The 15975-nt window shown below is 35.5% G+C and overlaps 1 protein-coding gene, 1 non-coding gene and 1 pseudogene across 7 annotated transcripts in view; 2 read left to right on the forward strand and 1 right to left on the reverse strand.

The window, feature by feature from the left end:
* Positions 1-15975, reverse strand: part of ZRANB3 (zinc finger RANBP2-type containing 3) — a 279275-nt gene that overhangs the window by 211466 nt on the left and 51834 nt on the right. The gene's annotated exons all lie outside the window — the stretch shown is intronic.
* Positions 3719-3822, forward strand: LOC120612081 (U6 spliceosomal RNA). The gene has a single exon (XR_005655346.1). It is a non-coding gene; the product is annotated as a U6 spliceosomal RNA (small nuclear RNA).
* Positions 4291-4409, forward strand: LOC120612129 (uncharacterized; annotated as a pseudogene).

Consider the following 15975-nt stretch of genomic DNA (forward strand, 5'->3'; position numbering starts at 1 on the left):
GGTTTTTGGTATACACAAAGGATTTGTTTATATTATATCGCATCTCTTATATACCTTGAAATTATCATAAGATTTTATGCACTTCCTGTATGTAACTGGTGTCTTATAATGGGTAAAAGAACTAACACAAAACAAAACACTAAGTGTTGTTTTGTTTTTCAAAGTCCTAACGTATGCAGCAGATGTGGGTTGCTTTACTTAGTCTTTCTTTTCTTCCTTCCCTATTTAACAGCCTCTAGAATTCTTTGGGTATACTTTCCATGTGCTTGTGAACATTGGTGGGTAAAGATGTTGTCTGGAACTATTCAGGATGACAGGAGTATTCAGATGACATGAGTAGGCTACTGAATTAACCACCTTGGAATCAACCCACTCCTGGATTTCTTGTTATATATTATGTGATATATTAATTCCTTTTAGTGATTAAGCTCTTTTGAATTGAGTTTCTATTCTTGCACTTCATCCTAATGGAAACAGTGTTTATAAGTCGATCTCATTTCCTTCCAATTATAATGGCTAAATTTGAAGCTACCGTTCTCTGTAACTCTCCTACATCCATTACCAGTATTTACTTACCGACAGTGAACATCGATATTTGGTTTTATTGAACAGAACTCATCACCATCATAACAATAAAGTTTTTATGTTATCTTTCCATTTCAAAGTACATTTGTTCACAGCTCAGCTTACTTGGCTTAGTCATTTCATAAAACAGATGAGACCAAGATGCTGGATATAGAGGTCTAGGATATTTTAAATTTTATGCTTGCAAATAAGAACAGTACATTAAGCTTTTACAGAAATGCGATGAACTGATTTGACTGCAACCAAAATAAAGTGTTTTCTAGTTTTTATTTTAAACAAATTTCTAACCCAAAGATAAGAACCACAGACTCAAAGCAATTGTTTAAATAATCATTAAAAAAAAATTTTCTAACCAATGTCATCATAAAAATAAATAAATAAGAAAAATTAAAAAAATAAAAAATTAATTTTTTTCTGATTCTAGGTCTTAATTAGCTTTAGTTCTAAATGTCAACATGTACTATATGTCATAATAACTTCAGAACATCTAGGAAAAAATGTCCAAAAAGAGGTTTTAAACGTGGTCTGGAACACATGCTAAAAGCCTTAGGCACAGATTTAGTATTTGCATATGGGTGGTAACTATAACTATGAGAATGGGTGACAGCTTTAGGAACTTAGGTGGAGCACAAAGAGAGAACAACTAAAGACTGAACACTAAAAGGGTGGGCAGAGGAGGACGCGCCAGGGAAAGACATAGACATGAGAGCTAAGAAGAGAATCAGGAGCAGCTGGGAGGCCCAGGAGACCTTTTCAGGAAGTAGCTGTTATATCCCAGACACTATGAAGAGGCTGAGCTACAAGAGAGCTGAAGCTGAAGGTGAAGGTTTCCTGACTACATATACTTGTCACTTGCCAAAGCAATGAAAAACAAGGACTTTTTCCCTAATTTCCAACCGGAATTTTTTCCTTTTCTTTTTTATGTTTATGCCAGTATCATGTTAAAATATTACATTGTGCACTGTGGGGATTTTATACAAGATCACGTGTTATTTCATATACACATATATTTCAAGAGGGCTACACAAGAAATTGGTGGCTTCTGGTCAAGATGACGGAGTAGGTAAATGCTGTACTTGTCTCTTCTCGTGACCATATTAAGATTATAACTAAACTACAAAACAACCATCATTGAGCATTGCCTGTAGTCAGTGTGAACAGAAGTCCTAAAAGTAAGGACATACAGAAGAAGCCATGTGGAGACTGGTAGGAGGGGTGAAGATGCAGAACAAGCTGGCCCAATAGCCATATGTGGCAATAAAAAAATCAGGAGGAATGTCTCAGCTGTGGAGGTCCCCTTGAAAAAGTGAGGGGTGCCAGCTCCACACCAGGCTCCACAGACCAGATTTCCAGTGCTGGAAGAAAAGTCTCAACAATTTCTGGCTGTGAAAACCAGCGGAGTTTGTGGCTGAGTGAGATGGAGGGCTCCTGGAGTACCACGCATTCTTCTTAAAGGGCCCATGTACAGACTTAGTTGCTGAAGGACTCACTCACTCTGAGCTCCCGCTCTGGGGCAGCATTCAAAAGGCACCAGGGATATATGGGGAGGGATCGAATTGTTTGGCTCCAGGGCAAGAGCTGGAGGGTCAGCTTTTTCCCAGAGTGCTGGCAGATCGGTCCTTTGCTGAGCCCTTCCCTACCCAGTGTGCAGACATAGGCGCTGCTTTATCTGAGTCTCCATCAACCTGGCTAACATCCCGTTCACTGACCCTGATGCTGCTCTGAGATCCTGCCCCACCTAACTTGCATGCCCACCCAAGCGGCTTCCAGTGGCTTTTGCATACAAATGGCCTGTTTTGGCTTATGCTGCAGACTTTCCTAAAATATCCCAAATGAGACATCTGGCCTTGGCATATCCCGTACCTCTTGCTAAGCAGCCCCAAGCCCGGCACTAGCAGCAGTAGGCCTAGTTCACAACTTAGCCTCTCCCAGGCATCTCCAAGTCTAGAACAAGTGGCAACTATCTGCAGATCACTTCGTAGCTCATACTAAGTGGCCCCAGGTAGGACACAAGAAGCAGCTGACCTTGGCTAGCAACGGAATCCCTCCTAAGAAGCCCTAGAAGCAACACACCCAGCAAACAGCTTTAGACCATACCAGAGCACCACCCAACCACCTCCAGGAATGACATACTCAAAGGGCAGACAGGGCAGGCACCAGAGCCCTGAGGGGAATGAGTCAGACAAAGACAAATGCCATATAATTTCACTTATATGTGGAATCTACAGAACAAAATAAATGAACAAAACAAAAACAGACTCATAAATAGAGAACATTTTGATGGGTGCCAGATGGGAGGGAGGTTGAGGGAGTGAGTGAAAAAAGGGATGGGATTAAGAAGTACAGATTAGTAGTTACAAAATAGTCATGGGGATGTAAAGTATAGCATAAGGAACAGAGTCAAAAATACTGTAATAACTATGTACAGTGTTAGTTGGTTACTAGATTTATTAGGGTGCTCACTTCCTAAGTTATATAAATGTCTAATCATTATGTTGTATACCTGAAACTAATACAATATTGTATGTTGACTGTAACTGAAAATTATCAGAAAAAAAGAAATTGGTAACTGTTACCTCCAGAGCAGCCAATATCTGGGACACCCTTGAGGAACATGGATTTAAAAGAGATTTCCTACTTTTGTACATATAAATGTATCCCCAATTCCAAAAATAAATAACATTAAAGGTAAACAAATAAAATAAAGGTCATTTTATCATGTTGAAGATTCGTGATTCATGATTATGGACGAAAGTATTTTAAGACTTTGCGGTGAATGGAAAAAATGTTATGACTTATTCCTCTGAACCCACGGTCCCTGTGGTTTGGTTTGAAGGGGAGACAGGTTAGAGATTATTAAAGTAACATTAAGTTAGCATTGGCCAAAGAGACCATACTAAAGAGTGGTATGGTATACTCACTGTATAGTATGTCATCAATCATTTATATGCTAGATGATTGATTAGTGCTAATGAACAGATTTCATATAAACATTCAAAAGTCAGTCAGTATTCTACCTGCAGTAATTCACCCACTTCTGAGGTTGAAACATGCATGGTAATAGATTGAGCAGATCCTGTTTTCAGGTACCAAGTCCTGAATCCTGTACTTATGCTTCACAACACAATTAGAGCTGCTCGCTTTGGCAGCACATATACTAAAATTGGAACAATACAGAGATTAGCATAGCTCCTGCGCAAGGATTACACGCAAATTCGTGAAGTGTTCCATATTTAAAAAGAAAAACACAATTAGAGTATTTGTATTATTTATGTTTGCCTCATTAAATTCTCAGTGTAATCAAAATATGCTCTTGAAGAGTTTTGCTATTTTCTTTTTACAGAAGTGATTTATTCAAGAGATATGGGTGTAAATTATAGAAAAGGTGGTTTTGTTAATATAAAGAAACAGGGAAACAGCTTCAGGTTAAACACAAATTGTTCAGTCCTGCAAGTCTTGGATTAAAAATCTAGCTGGTATGCAAAATGATTCTCAGAAATGTATAATGCTGTTCAGTTTTCTCTTTTCTATCTGTAGGAGAATTTGGGTTAAAAACAGCAACACGTGCATCCAAAGATATGGCTGCTGTAAATACCAGAGTATGTATGTCTTGGTATTCTAAGTAAATGATTAATCTAAGTAGCCTCAAGGTTTTAGAAACAAATCCGTGAAGTGAAAAGTTGCTTTTTAATGTCCTGTAGCCAGGTCTCCAGCCATGCCACCCTGAACGCACTCGATCTCATCTGATCTCAGAAGCTAAGCAGGATAGGGCCTGGTTAGTACTTGGATGGGAGACTATCTAGGAATACCGGATGCTGTAGGCATTTTTTTTGTTTTTTTTTTTGTTTTTTTTAAAGTCCTGTAGCCAAGCTGGATAAATTATAATTCAAGTAATTAGCAATGAATTTGGAACAAAGCATATTATTTATTTTTTGTAACAATGGAAAACTGAACTGCTTATAAAGTTCAGATAGAAATGTACAGCTGCTGCCACACCAAACCAGGTTTGGCAAATAAAATAGATATTCATTAACGAAGGAAGTTTTCTTTTTAGCTAAAGGTTAAAGTCCATACAACCTGGACTGTATTTGCTCTTTCTCAATGGGAGAAAAAGCTATTTTTATTTCCATGGATAACTGCAATTATGGGCAGTCCCTCACCTAAAAAAGTAGACTTTAGTTTCATTCAGATGTGGTGTAAAATTTCTATGAAGTAAAAAATTGAATTAGCCATATTTTCCCTTTTTAAATTATGGTAGCACATTAAGGTCTCCGTTAGTCATCTTTCCTGTTTTTTTCCTCACTGTTGACTACTTGCCCACTATTCAAGTTTCCAACATGTTCTATAGCTACTGCCCTATTTTGACTTTTGTTTTATCCCCAAATTCCTTTCTAATTACTCTATATCTGTTGCCTACATTTTTTTTACTATGCACAATCTTCCTAACCATTTTTGCATAATGCTTGCAAGTGAGCTTCTGACAACTTTGTGGCCTTTTAGCCCTCATCCTTTGCAACATCTTTGTGGCATTTGACAGTTAACCCATTTACTCTCCTGTGCATCTGTTTCCCTAGGCTTCTTAGATGCTGATCCTTGTTCTCTTCCTCTTTAAATTCTTCTATTTCCTTCCCTTTGCTTTCTAAATGAGAATGTTTCCCAAGGTTCTAGCATGAAAAATTTCCCCCTCATTTTACAATTTTACGCATGAGAACTTCATTAATTTTTACCTCTTCTATTACCATATTTACTCATAGCTTATTTTTATCTATTGTCTTGATTCCCAAGTTTCTGATCCACATTTATATCTGCCTGCTAGATGTTACACTCACAGAGTAAACAAGGTGTTTATTGGGTTATTTAAAGTATTCTATCCTTTTAAAAAATCTTCTATGGACCCTAATTTTTCTGCCAGCTACTACCATGTTTCTTTGCTCCCTTCTACAAGATAATTCCTTGACACGGTAATCTCTACTTAACTCTCTTATCTTCCTCCCTTTCCATTCTGTCTTGAAGCCACTCAAGTGAGGCATTTCCCCACCACCATTCTATCAAAGTTGCTCTTGTCAGAGCTATGAATGATTTGCCAAATCCAGTGGTCAATTCTCAGACTTCATTTTATCAGATTTCTCAGGAGCATTTGCTATAGTTGTTCATTCCCTCTTTCTCAAAACAATTTCTCTACTTGGCTTCTAGGAAATCACATTCTTATGTCTTTTTACACTACTGGACACTCCTCAATCTGCTTTGCTGGATCCTTCTCCTCGTTGAAACCTCTAATTGTTGGAGCGCTCCAGGGCGCAGTCGATAGCTCTCTTCTTTTCTCCCTCTACACTTCCTACCTAGGTGATCTCATTTACTCTCCTGATGTTAAGTATCACCTATTTGGTATTTTGCTTTAGAACACAAGTCTCCCTTTACCTGTGGTTTTGCTTTCAGAGGTTTCACAGTTATCTGCAGTCCAAAAATATTTAGTTGAAATTTTCAGAAATAAATAATTTCTTATAATTGTGTATCATTCTGAGTAGTATGAGGAAAACTCACTGTCGTTCCACTCCATCCTGCCTTAAAGTGACTCATCCCTTTGTCCAGCATATCTGCACAGTGTATGTTCCCTGCCCATTAGTTACTTAGCCCTCTCTATTAGCAGATCAAGGACTATGGCAGCATCGTGGGGTTTGTGTTCAAGTAGCCTTTATGTGACTTTATAATGGCCCCAAAGCACATGAGCAGTAATGCTGGTAATTCAGACATGCCAAAGAGAAGCCTTTGTAAAGTGTTTCCTTTTGCGAGAAAAAAGTTCTCGACTTAATAAGGAAAGAAAAAAAATCACTTACTGATGTTCTAAGATCTACAGTAAGAATAAATGTTCTACCCATGAAATTAGGAAGAAGGAAAAAGAAATTCATGCTAGTAATTGCTAGTTTTGCTGTTGCACCTCAAACTGAAAGTTATAGCTACAGTGCATGGTAACTGTTTAGTTAAGACGGAAAAGGCATTATATTTGCGGGTGAAAACATGAACAGAAAGCATGCTCTGATTTATGACATGTTGCCTTAGAAAACATTGAACCTATAGGAAGTCTTCAGCAAGGGATTCCCTGAAACAAGTGACACCAAGCCATTCACATCAAGTACGGGATGGTTACAATAATAGAGAGAGAGAGAAAGAGAGAGAGAAAGGAAGAGAGACTACAGTCACGTAATCTTTATTACAGTATATTGTTATAATTATTTTATTATTTGCTGTTCATCTTTTACTGTGCCTAATTTATAAATTAAACGTTATATGTATGTACAGGAAAAAAAACATAGTATATAGGATTTGTACTACCTGGATTTCAGGCATCCACTGGGGGGGTCTTAGAACATACCTCACAGATAAGGAGGGACTACTATAATTTTTATTAGAACATAGCCCTGCTCATTCATTTGCATACTGTTAATGGCTGTTTGTGCAATAAGAACAGAGTTGAATAGTAGTAATAGAGACTGTATGGCATGCAATTTCTAAAATATTTACTATTTGGGTTTTTATAGAAAAAGTTTGCCAATCCCTGTTTTAGAATATATCCATGAATAACTTCTTAAGAATTAGTGACCTAAAGGAAGTTTCTGGTATCATGCTAAAGAGTTATCAGTTTGGTATGATAAATAAAACCATTCTATTAAGATTGGATGAAGAAACAAAATGTATATTTATCAGAAGACTGAACACACAGAGCCCATACCAAAAGATGTAACTTTATAGGAATAAGTTCAAAGTGCTATGCTTGAGTATAAAAACAGAATTGTTATAAACTCAGAATTGAGAAAATACAAAATAAGTTTTGCATTGCCTGTTAAAAAAATCATATCTCGCACATAGAGCTACAATGTCACGGAGATAGCGAATTAGAGAAAAGGTAGTCTCAAACTGATAGAATCTTATGTTTCAATCCTGCTGGCCAAATACTGAGATCCTTCTCTTTCAAAAGCATATTATCAACATCCTTTACAAATAGCACTGAAACTGCAACTCAATTATAAGTGAACAACACAAAATATTAGCCATGTAATATTTTTATAACATTTTGACATCATCTTAATGATGCTTAAAATGATGCTTAAGGTGCTTAAAAATAATCCACTAATCTCATATGCTTTTCCTTTAAGAACACAAATCAAATGTCTATAAAAAGCCAGTCTAGGAACTGAGGTGCTATAATCAACCAACTACAGTTTATATGTCTTCACTCTCATTCCTTCTTGGGTGCAGCTTAGTGAGTAAATGCTACTCTAAACCTTGAGTCTGTGGTCATGTTTCCCACTACATGGTACATATTTTAAAACTGTGAACTTTAGTTGATTGCATATTTAATGTCACCTGTTGAATGTACCATTAAAAACCTAATGTTATCTGAGGCTGGAGTTTAAAAACACTGCATTTCTTTTTTTCAATATTATTAAGGTATGACTGACAAATAAAAATTATATGTTTCAGATATATAATGTGTTGTTTTGAGGTACAAATACATTGTGAAATGATTACCAGAATCAAGTTAATATACCCATCACCTCTCATAGTTACCATTTTTTTTGTGTATATGGTAAGAACACTTGAGATCTACTCTCTTGGAAAATTTCAACTAGACCAATATGTTATTATTAATTACATGCTGTACATTAGGTCTCCAGAACTTATTCATCTTATAAATGAAAATCTGTATACTTTGACCTCCATCTCCCCTTTCCTCCCACCAAACCCCTGATAACCACCAATTTACTGTTACTATGAGTTCAACCTTTTTTTCAGATTCCACGTATAAGTGAGATCATGCAGTATTTGATTTTTGTGTCTGGCTTATTTCACTTACCATAATGTCCTCCAGGTTTATCAATGTTGCCATTTGGCAGAACTAACTTCTTTTTAAAGGCTGAATAATATTCGTATGTATGTGCATGCATGTGCGCGCGCGCGTGTGTGTGTGTGTGTGTGGTATACATACACAGTTTACTTTATCTATTCACCTATCACGAGACAGCTATCTTATTTTGGCTATTGTGAATAATGCTACAATAAAGATGGGAGTGGAAATATCTCTTCCAGGTAGTGATCTCATTTCCTTTGTCTATATACCCAGAGGTGGATTGCTGGATCATATTATCGCAGAAATGGTGCAAAAAATCAGACCCGGGGAAACCAAGCAGCACTCAGAGAGATGGAGAACTCAGGTTTATTACAGAAGCAGTGCCAGAGGAGCTGGCACTCTGAAGCTCAGTTGCAACTTTGCTTAAATAGGGCTTATTTGGCATGAGCTGATTAGTTAATTTGTCCTCAGATGGTTACAAAGTGCAGGAGTTGCTATGGGGTTCAGGCAGTTACATTTGTTGCTTAGAACAAGAAAAAGGGAGGATGAGTCTTTAGTTAATTTCGAGTATGGCCTATGCAGCAAGCATATCTACAGAAGCAGAATGAAAAGCTAATTAGCCTTTTGAGTGCAAATTCCTCTTCAATGTGGTAGATATATTTTTCATTTTTTGAAGAAACTCTATACTGTTTTTCATAATGGCTGTACCAATTTACATTGCCACCAACAGTCCATATCCTCAATACATGTTACCTTTTGATTTTTTGATAACAGCTGTACTAACAGGTATAAGGTGATATCTCAATGTGATTTTGATTTGTAGTCCCTTGAAGATTAGTGATGTCGAGCACCTTTTCATATATCTGTTGGCTATTTGTACATCTTCTTTGGAAAAATGTCTATTCAAGTCCTGTGCCCATTTTTTTTTTATGATCATCAAGTATTTGTTTTCTTTATTTGTTTGTTTTGCTATTGAGTTATATGTGTTCTTTATATATTTTGGATATTAACCCCTTACTGGATATGTTTTGCAAATGTTTTCTCCCATCTGTAGGTTGTCTTTTCATTTTGTTGATTTGTTTCTTCTATTGAACACTTTTTCCTTTGCTGTAGCCCCACTTATTTTTTTTGTTTTTGCTGTCAAATCCAAAAAATCATCGCCGTAACCAATGTCCAGAAGGTCACCCCCTGTTTTTTTCTAGGAGTTTTAGTTTCAGATCTTATGTTTAAATCTTTAATCTGTTTTGAATTGATTTTTGTATATCGTGTAAGATATGGATCCAGTTTCATTATTTTGCATATGCATATCCAGTTTTCCCAACAAACATGTTGATGAGTTAAAAGTTTATGAAACAAGACTCCCAGATCTCATAATTGATACAATGTCCTACCACATCCTAGCAAAAGTTTCAGTCTATCCTCTGGAGAGGGTGAAATAAAGTGTATAAATAGGCAAAGATGGATCACTAGACATTTAAGAACAGGTAATAATATGAAAGATAATTCAAAACACACAGAAAGAAATCAAGGTAAAGAAAACAGTGAATATTAAAGAGAAAAGAACTCAAGAAAAGTTTCATTAATATCCTCAGAGAAGAAACCTCAATCATGAAGCTAGAACAGAATACTAATAAGAAGAAATACTCAGAGAACAAAATAGAGTTCTTGGAAATTAAAAATATAATAGCAGAGATTAAAAGCTCATTAGAAGAACTGGAAGATAAAGTTGAAGAAAATTCTCACAAAGGAGGCCAAAAAGATAACGGGTTGAAAAAAAGGTAAAAAAGAGATGAAAATGTTATTTGACCAATTCAAGACATCCAATATATAAATTATGTGGAAAGAAAAAAAGAGAAACAGGGAGGATATATAAATAACATTAATATTAATAATTCTTTTAAAATTCCCCAAATAAAAGGAACAAGTTTCCATACTGAATTGGCCCAACCAGTACCTAGCACAAAGTATGAAAATAACCCAATGGATACTTACTAAAACTGGAGGGGAAAAGGTTGTAACATAAGCACATTATTAAGAGATATGGTATGAATAGCCAAAGAATTAAAGAGTTGAAAGTGATAGCTCTGGAGAATTTGAAACTGTAGAGAGGAAGGTTGGGGGATACCAGGAGATGGCTGTTTTTAATAAAGAGCCTTAAGAGCTACTGACTTATTAAACAATGTACACATAAAACTTTGAAAGTAAAATTAGAAATAAAATCAAGACTTTTCCAGTATGTAAAAACAAACCAGTTATGATGCAATAGACCAAAAGTATTCATTTCTTCATTAAAAGAACTCTGGTTCTTAATGGCATGAATATTACAGGAATTGTGCTTTTTTGCTACATTTGTTGAATTCAAGTAACCTGCTTTAAGGACTTTAATGAACAATTATTCTAGAGAGCTCAATTCAACTCCATCAACAAATATTTATGAAGCTCCTAGAATGTGATAAGTTCTGAGGATAAAAAGACAAAAATGTCCTAGATGAAAAAATCTAGAGCTTATGGAGACTTAGTCCAAATTAAAATGTGCAAACATTTATTTAATAGATGAAAGTCTGTCATATAAAGTATGAGATAATCTTATTCTAGAGGACATACATAGGACCAATGGGAAGAAGCTATAGAAAGTAAAACTCCAGCTCAATACTAATTCTCTCATAATAAGAATAAACCAAATTTCAAGACTTGCAATAGAGCTACAATAATGAAAATAATGTGGTATTTGCATTAGGACAGATATATGGATCAACTGAACAAAATAGAGTCAAGAAATACACTCATACATTTACAGTCAATTGATTTGAGACAAAGGTACCAAGGTAATTGGATGGGGAAAGAACAGTCTGCAACAAATGATATCAGAACAAATGGACATGTGATGAAAAGAAACAAAACCCTCAACCTATGTCTCACACTATATACAAAAGTGGAGTTAAAATGGATTATAGAACTTATGGAAGAGATAAAACTATTGAATTTGTGCAAAGGAAGATAGGAAAAACTCTTTGTGACCTCGGATTAGGCTTTTTCTTAGATAAGACTCAAAAAGCACAGAGTATTAAAAAAATTGATAAATTGGACTTCATCAAAATTAACATCTGTTCTTAAAAATACACTGCTAAGACAAGCCACAGCTAGGAGAATATGTAAGAGGTGATAAAAGACTTTTATTCAGAATATATAAATAACTCATACAGTTCAATAAGAAGAAGATAATCCAATTTTTTAATGGGCAAAAGATCTGAATAGACACACCACCAATATAAATGTACAGGTGGCCGGTAAGCACACAAAATGTGCTCAACACTATTAGTCATCTGAGAACTGTAAATTAAAACCATAATAAGATACCATTACATATACCTATGAGAATGGCTAAAATTAAAAAGATTTGTAATGCCAAATGTTGGCAAGGATGCAGAGTGACTAGAATCCTCACATATTTGCTGGTAAAAATGAAAACTATGTACCCACTTTAAAAAACAGAACAGTAGTCTCTTACAAAGTTAAACATACATTTACCACACATCCCAGCAATCCCACTCCTAAGTATTTACATGAGAAAGAAAAACATGTCCTCACAGAGACCTGCATGTGAATGTTTATAGTAGCTTTATCCAAAACCAAGAAAAACTTTAAACAATCCAAAGTGTCCACCAACAGGTGAATGGCTAAGCAAATTTTGGTACATCTATACAATGGTATATTAGTCATCAATAAAAAGAAATGATATATTCAACAAATAAATCAGTCTCAAAAGTTTTATGTTAGAGAAAGAAGCCAGACATAAAATGCTGCCTATTGTATGATTCCATTTATATGGCAGTCTAGAAAAAAAAACCAATCTATAGGGACTGAATTCAGATCAGTTGTTGTCAAGAGTTAGAGGTTAAGGGAGGGGACTGATTACCTAGAGGCACAAGGGAACCTCCTAGAGTGATGTAAGTCTTCTCCATCTTGATTTGGATGATTACGCAACTGTATAACTTTGTCCAGACACATCTAATTGCACACTTTAAAAGGGTGAATTTTACTATATGTAAATTACACTTCAATAAATCTGTCTATAAAAAAGTATTTTAATAAATAACCATTGTTGTACTAAAGATGTCAGTGAGATTCAAATTATTGAGATTATTTATGAAGCTAATGAATGTCAGCATGTTGTGTATACTCAAGTATTATTTTTAAGATGAGATAGTCTTTGTGCCTTAAGATTAAAAAAGCAACAGGAGGATGTTAGAATGAAGAAATAAGAAGCTATCAGGAAGTCAAGGACACAAAAATAGCACATATGAGCATCTCTCAATTACACAACTGGGATTTTTTTAACTGTCAAAAGAATCTCAAATAGACCATAATAAAAAAAATTACAATGCAAGTATTTCTAGAGAAATTTTTTAAATAAATATTCACTCAAATATAAAAAACATTTATGTGAAAATGGGGATTTTTAATGCTCTCAAAAAGTTGTAAAATGATATTGCTTTTTTTGTTCTGAAATTTTAAGTCAAGATAAGCACTTAACATCAAACCTAAATCTAAAAATGAGAGTAAAAGGAGATTATATACAAATGCTTTTCTAACAATTAAGAAAGCATGGATCTAAAGTTTGGTAAATTTTGTAGTTTTAAGAGGTAAAAGTAGCTGACAATCTGGGCTGATAACATTTATGGATACCAGGTATTTTCATGGATGGTTAACACTGGGCATTGAGGTAGATCTTAACCTTTAAATCAACTATTCTTCTATCCCTTCCCTTCCACCAGGCTTCAGTTAGCCCACCTGAAAAGCCGGAAAGTCTTATCTGAACACCTTAACCAAGGCCAAAAAGGAGCAAATGAAATGTTGAGAGCTGGAGTTGAAGGGCTATGCCTTCAATAAGAGGGCGACTTCCTATTACAGAAGCAGGCAACAACGTCCTACTTCATTGTTTCACATGTACCAGGGGCAAATGCTCCCTGATTGCAAACAGCCATAGCTACGTGGCATTAGGAGTTTGTGCCTCTGGAAAGGCCAAGCTAAAATAAAGTGCTTACTTCTCCCACGCTCCAAGGAGAAATCCTGGAGTCAAACAGTAGAGTCTGCATATTTTACAGTTGGGGAGACCCTATCAAGTGCCAGGGCTGACAGTCTAACCTATGTACCCTGGACTAGAATTATGTCAGGTCTAGGTAAATTGAGGCAGATCAGAGGTTATTCTGTGTGGTTAAGGAGAAATGAATCCCCTGTGATTGAAGATCTTGTCATAAACCAGAGTTAAATGAACAGTAGATCCAAGATGGGACTCACAGACCTTTCCCTTTCAGAGAACACCCTCAATAGGTTCCCTGTGCGGGAAGTTTAAAATTCTCAAGCTCAAATTTAAAACACTAGATGAATTTGGCAAACAAAGAAAATTTCTGGAGGAAAACCAATCAGGGGCAACAACCCCAGTCAGGAGAAAACATGTTAACGCCCAAACATTGACAAGTGGATATGAGTCCCTTGCCTGTTTGTTTATTTGGAGACACCCTTGGTGAGGGGCACAAAGTCAAACAGCTGCGAAATAGGAAGGTTATGAGTAAACAAAGAGAAGACAGAATGGGACAAACTCTAAAGAGGTAAATTAGAATAAAACTAGGATTAGACAGTAAAGCCAGGATTAGATGGCATGTTCTGAAATACTGGTTTGTGGGCAACTGGAGGGGCAGTTTAGGAGCTAACGACAAGAACACAGTCCACCAACTTAAACAGTGTACCAGCACACCTCAAACACAGGGCTAGAAGTGAAGAGTTAAGGGGACAGAGTTTGCCTTACAATTCAGACACCAGAATCAAAATCTGTTACTCTTGACCCTTTGATTATTATTCTCCAGGCTGCTGGGAAACCTAAGAAGACGTAGCTTAATTTATACATACCCAGAGCTTTACTATCACCAACCTGTATTGCCATTTAATATCAAGTGTACTTCATAGGTCAAACTATTTCTTTGTTCAAAAGGTAGAATACAAATTAGTTCAAGCTTCACTACCCATAAAGAAGCTGAATGACAGAAGGGTACGTTACATATACAGTCTGAAAAACACACACAAGACTTTTGTATATGAAAAGCTAATTTCATGCTTATTTTCATAATAATTTAATACCCAAATACAATTTCCTTGGCAATAATTCCTAAACTTATTTTAGCGAAATCTACAAACAGAAAAGCTACCCACAAGAATCTTCACAGCAGTACCCTTCATAACAGACTAAAATCGGAAACAACATGAATGTCTATCAATAGTAGAACGGATAAATAAATTGTGGCATATCCTTAAAACAGAATTCCACACAACAAGGAGAATGAGCAAACTACAGCTATACAATATGACAGGATAAATTTCACGAACATGCTGTTCAGGGAAGGAAGCCAAAGACAAATGAGTGTAATGTACAATTCCACTTATATAATGTTCAGAAACAAAACAAAACAAAAAACTAGTCAATAGTTTTGAAAGTCAGAACCGTGGTTGGAGGAGGAGAGGACAGTGACTGAAGGCAGTGCACTCTGAACTTCCTGGAATGGATAAATAAATGTAATTTATTTACATTGCCTTTGGGCAATGTAATTCTTGACCTAGATGATGGTCACACAGGAGTGTTCCTTTTGCAAAAAATTCACAGAGCTGTTCACTTACGATGAGGGCATCTGTACACATGACATACTTTAGTAGAAAGCTTACTTTAAAAAATCGGTAAGAAACTTCCTGAAAAGATCTTTTTTTAAAAGTTTAGAATTATTTTTAAAACAAAATGACATCCTAATTTATTGATTTTATAAATTTTGATTCTCATAAACATTTAAAATATTTATTAAATCTCATAAATAATTCTCATAATAAACATTTTATTATTTAAAAATGTAAGGGAATAATATTTTTCCATCCATTTTTTTAAATCAATGTAGTTCATGAACATAGTTTTTATTTTTTAAAAAGCACATAGCAGAGCTTATAATGAAGAGCAATTGTCCCCACCTTCATCCCTCTTTACCCCCAGTCCCAATAGAACTCCTGAAAGGCAACCTTAATAATCTTAGGTAATATGCTTATTTTACAATTTCATTACTCTTCAATTCCAGATATTATCTATTGACATCTGTGGAAAGAGAGAATCATAAAGTCATATTCTTTCATTCTAGCCTGACTAGTATCTCTGAGATCTGGGCACTAGGCTCCAGTTAACAGTTGTTAATGAAGAAATTTTAAAAACAGAATACTAATTTTCGAAAGCTTTCCAGGGGATTCTAATGCATAGCCAAGGGTGATAAAAGCTGAGGCAATTAGAGAAGGAAAAGGCTGGAATACATGTACATTTCTATTACCATAAAATTTAAAACAAAACCATAATAATTTTGTACCTCGCATTCAAAAAGTTCATCTTCTGCCTAAGTTATTTGCTAAGAAAGAAAAGTGACTTTATTGATTTTTTTAAGGACTATTAACACTTAAGCTGGTGTCTAAAATTTTTGCTGGAGCAAACTACATTTGTTGAAATGTCTTTTATAGAAAAC

Source organism: Pteropus medius, unplaced genomic scaffold (genome assembly GCF_902729225.1).
Source record: "Pteropus medius unplaced genomic scaffold, Ma_sr-lr_union100, whole genome shotgun sequence".
Taxonomy (NCBI): Eukaryota; Metazoa; Chordata; class Mammalia; order Chiroptera; family Pteropodidae; genus Pteropus; species Pteropus medius.